Raw genomic sequence first — 4,633 nt, forward strand, 5'->3', positions numbered from 1 at the left:
AGTTATACTGCTTCGGGGGTAACGTTTGCGGGCCGCGGTAAAAATATTTATGGGCCGGACGAGTACACGGGCTCTGTTCTGGCCAGAAAATTGGGCCGAGCCCGTATACTTCTCGAAATTATGCGGGGTCTGTTAGAGTTGCTCTAGTGGGGATAGGGTGTGCGTGTGTGCGTTAATAGAATGAGCGTATGCGCGTATATATGAGCGCTTGTGTCTGTAGTGATGTTAAAAATATTCTTAAAAATTACTCCTACTTGGTATATACATTTTCATATATAAAATAATCATTTACCGAAAAAGTCTTCGCCCCGCTTTATATATAAAGCACAGATCAACCACAGCCCAAGTACAAACACACTCCACGACAACACATGCACACACCTAAGGCGAGATACATATGAGCTGAGCGCAGCAACACCACCCCTAACATTACAAGAGCAATCGGGGACCTCCACCGTGAACATGCCATCGCGAAGAGATGAAGCCGCATATGACGAACCGTGAGCTTCAAGGCGGCGCCTCCAAGAAAGTTATGACGCTAGCGCGCCGCCACCGCCTGACCCGGGGGGTCAGAGTTTCCCCTGGAGCGACACGATGACCGGTGAGAGCCGCGACGACGCCTTCAAGAAGGTAGCGCGCTACGCCGCCGCCGGTCCGTCCGAGGATAGAACAGGTTTTCACCCCAGCAAACACTCACCGCCACCGAACGCCACACCCCTGCCACCATGCCGCCCACATGACCATGGTCACCGGGCAGCACCAAGCCACGGGCTCTGCCCATGAGCACCGCGCTACCACCACCAGGGTCGTCACCCCGGCATTCAAGACCTTGACACCACCGCACCCGAGACCCGTCGCTATCCCAACCAAAGAGACGAGTGGAAAGGTCGCTCCTTTACACACCCCTGGACGGCCCCCGACGCCGAGACCCAAAGGGCCGGCCCAAAAAAGGCCTCCATCACCCATCCTGCTGCACCGGGTGCAAGACAAGCTCGGTCCTGCTGTCGGGCGCGAGACGAGGTCGGTCCTGCTGCCGGGCGCGAGACGAGCTCTGTCTCGCAGCCACGGGCGCGAGACGAGCAATGGACCGCAACTGGGAGCGGTCCAGCCCTATGACGGGGTAGAGCCCGGACGACGAGGGGAGGAGTCGAAGGTCGAAAAAGGCCACTCACCGACGGCCGACGCCGAAGGAGACCAGCCGCCGCCGTCAAACGATCCAGACCACCACCATAAGCTACCACCATGCCGCGGCAGCCCACATCCACGCCGAGACCCCGAGGAGCAGCCCCGTGCCACTTTGCAGCAGCTGCGACACGCCGCCGAAGACGCAGCCCACCCCTCGGCCATGGACGCCCGGCGCCCCGCCACCCCGCAAGGAGCAACTAGACCGTCGGCCGCCCCGCCACCACCTTAGCCAGGTCACCGCCACCACCCACATGACTGCCGCCACCACCACCCGGATCTGGACAGGGGCACCCAGATCCGCCGCCAGCAAGGTTCCCACCCCTGGAACCCCAAGAGCCGCCGCCAGGAGGGGGATGGGGCGGCAGGACCACCGGGACGCCAGCATGCTGGGGGAGGGAGCAGAGCCCGAGGACGGGCGACGACTGCCGCCGACGACGCAGAAGGCCGTGCCCCACGACGCAAGCCTCCGGCGCGCGGGAAGAAGACGCCCCCCGCCGCCTACGCCGCGCGGCCTTTGGCCGGCGATGCGACCGGTGTCGTGGTTCTAACTCTGACAGTGATGTAGGGGGGTATGTATGGAGAGGCTAGATCTTAGCTATGGAGGAGTTGTAAGCACACGAGGATTACGAGTTCAGGCCCTTCTCGGAGGAAGTAACAGCCCTACGTCTCGGTGCCCGGAGGCGGTCGACTGAATTATGTGTGTATGAATAACAGGGGTGCCCCCCTTGATACTGAGGAGGGGGGTGGCTTATATAGAGTTCGCCAGGCCCCTCCAGCCCTCAGTAATGCAAGGTTTAAAGTACATTAAGACTGGGGGTTACTGGTAACGCCCCTAATAAAGTGCTATGATGACCATAAAAGCTACTTAATGACCGCCCGTTTGCGTGCAGGGTGACTTTAGATCTCCTGGCAGTCGAGTGATTGCTTCGTGGTCGAGTGTCTTGAATCTGTGGAGTGGGATACCTCCAAGTCGATTGAAAGGTGACTTCTTCTAGGGATGTCCTTGGGTAGGGTACTTAGGATAGGTCCATGCCCCTATCCTAGGTACATAGCTTCATCATTAGCCCCCGAATGGATCGAGGTTTGAGTGGGGAAGGAGTTGGGGATCTTTCCGACTAGTTCTTCATGTTATATGAACGTCTTGTTTTGGATCAATTGTCACGGATGACGTCGTCAACTTCTTTCAGTCGCCTTGATCCATTCTTGGCCTCTTGTCGAGTGAATTTCTTTACTTGTGAAGTTCCGAGTGACGGTGTGAAAGGGATCTTCTGTTTGACGAGTTGTTCTGCGGCCCGCGGATTTTGCGGGATTTGAATTTCGGGAAGCGCGCGGGACGGGGGCGGCCGCAGTAATCGGATGGGATAGAATGGAAGCTCCTTGATCCCCGCGCCACCTTTTTCGCCATGTACCGCGCGCGCGCCTGTTGCGGGATTTGACGGGATTGTCTGGGCCTACCAGTCAGCCACTCGGAAGCGACCTCTTATAAGCTGCCGGCTCGGGACCCCCGAACAGTGCGCCTTCACTTTTCGCCCTTCCTTCACAAGATCCTCCGCCACCTCCGCTCCCACCTTGGTGCCGTAGGTCTGTTTGAGCTTCGCCGGCGACGATGGTGAAGGAGAAGACGTCGGCTCTGGAGCGCGCGAAGAAGGCGGCGGTGCAGGGGAAGGGGAAGAAGTCCGCTCGGGGCGGATCTTCCTCGAGGACTGCTCTGCCCAAGGATTGGATCCAGGGCGACTGGATGCAGTCGGTGATTCGGCAGGATGATCTCGATGATCTGGTCGAGGGGGGATTCATTCCCCACGAATCTGCGCGCCTCCCGGGGAAAGAAGTCGAACCCCAGCCTCTTGATGGTGAGTGCGTCCTCCTCGCCACCCATATCGATCGTGGATTCTCTCTGCCTCCTCATCCTTTTTTCCGGAGCTTCTTGAACTTCTTCGGAGCACAGCTCCATCACTTTACTCCCAATTCTATTGTGTATCTTGCTGCTTTCGTTTCCTTATGTGAAAACTTCTTGGGTTGCCGCCCCCATTGGGGACTCTTCAAGCACATCTTCACTTGCCGCTCTCAGTCGGTCAAGAAGGCCAAGTCGAGTGACGAACGGACGTAGGTGATCCAGCTGTGCGGGGGCCTAGCGATTCAGATGAGGGGAAAAGTTCATTTCCGTCTATCACTTTTCCCGAGTCAGTCCGTGGGTGGCAGTCGACTTGGTTTTACTGTAAAGACCAGGTGACCCCAGGACAGTCGACTGGGCTCCCCCCCTTTTCTCTGAATCGAGCACAAAAACCTGCCTCTCTGAAAGTGACGCCGGAGGAAAAGGCGCAAGTCAAGGTGCTGGTCGGTCGAGTGGTTCAGCTTGTCCGCGAGGGTGTGACTGGCATGGACTTGTTGGAAGTCTTCCTTCGGAGGCGCATCCAACCGCTTCAGGCTCGTGACCACCCGATGTGGCTGTACTCGGGTCTCGAAGACACCACTCGGATTCACCCAGAGGAGGTTACTGACGAGATGTTGGAAGGGTGGCTGTCGAGTATCACAGGGAACAAGGACAACCCCCGAGGAGCCAAGAGGATTCCTCCACTCGACCAAACATACGAAGTGGACAAGGTCTGACCTTGCATTTCCGACTGTGATCTTGCTTTCTTCATTTGTTCTTTTTGGATCAGTCGATTGACTTTTGTCTCGTTTATTGTCCTCTAGGCCGCTACTGAGATGTACTCGACACCCAATGGAGCACAGGAGCAGGCCGAGGAAGGAGAGGCGAGCGGAGGCGAAAGTGGAGACGAGGGAGAAGAGTGGGAATCTAACGGCGAAGTAGAGGGGGATGACGACGACGACTCCAGTGAAGAGGAGGAGGAAGAAGTCGAACCTCCCCGCTCGGAACGGCGATCCAAGCTTACACACGACCCTGCGCGGGAACGTGGTAAGGCGACTGTCCCTGTTGGGCAGTCGTCGAAGCGCCCTCGGACCTCATCTCCAGCGCCGACAGAAAAAGCTCCCAAGCACCCACGCGCGACGCCGTCCAAGCCGCCCAAGGCTCTGCCCAAGATGAAGATGACTGTCCCCACCATTTCTGGGTAATAGTAGATTTTGTTTTCCTTTGTCGAACGTGACGGACTCTTGGTCGACTCATCGAATAAGCTGACTGACTTTCGAAATTTGCAGTGCTGCCACCTCGGAGATCTCCGCCAAGGACGATGATCAAGAGATGGAAGACACTGTTACCTCCAACCCCGGTACGATTACTGATTGTAACGCCCCGGTGTAATGATGCTACAGTAATCCCTGGGGTTAATATAATCTTTTTGCTAAACAAGTGTTTGTTCATCATTGTTCTTATCTTTTTCAAATTCCAGTTGAACTCAAATTCAAATTCTGAGTGAAATTCAAAATTGGTCAAACATGAAAACTAAAATGTTCATCATGTGCCAAATAATCCACAAGTAATATTGGT

Source organism: Triticum dicoccoides, chromosome 7A (assembly GCF_002162155.2).
Source record: "Triticum dicoccoides isolate Atlit2015 ecotype Zavitan chromosome 7A, WEW_v2.0, whole genome shotgun sequence".
Classification (NCBI taxonomy): Eukaryota; Viridiplantae; Streptophyta; class Magnoliopsida; order Poales; family Poaceae; genus Triticum; species Triticum dicoccoides.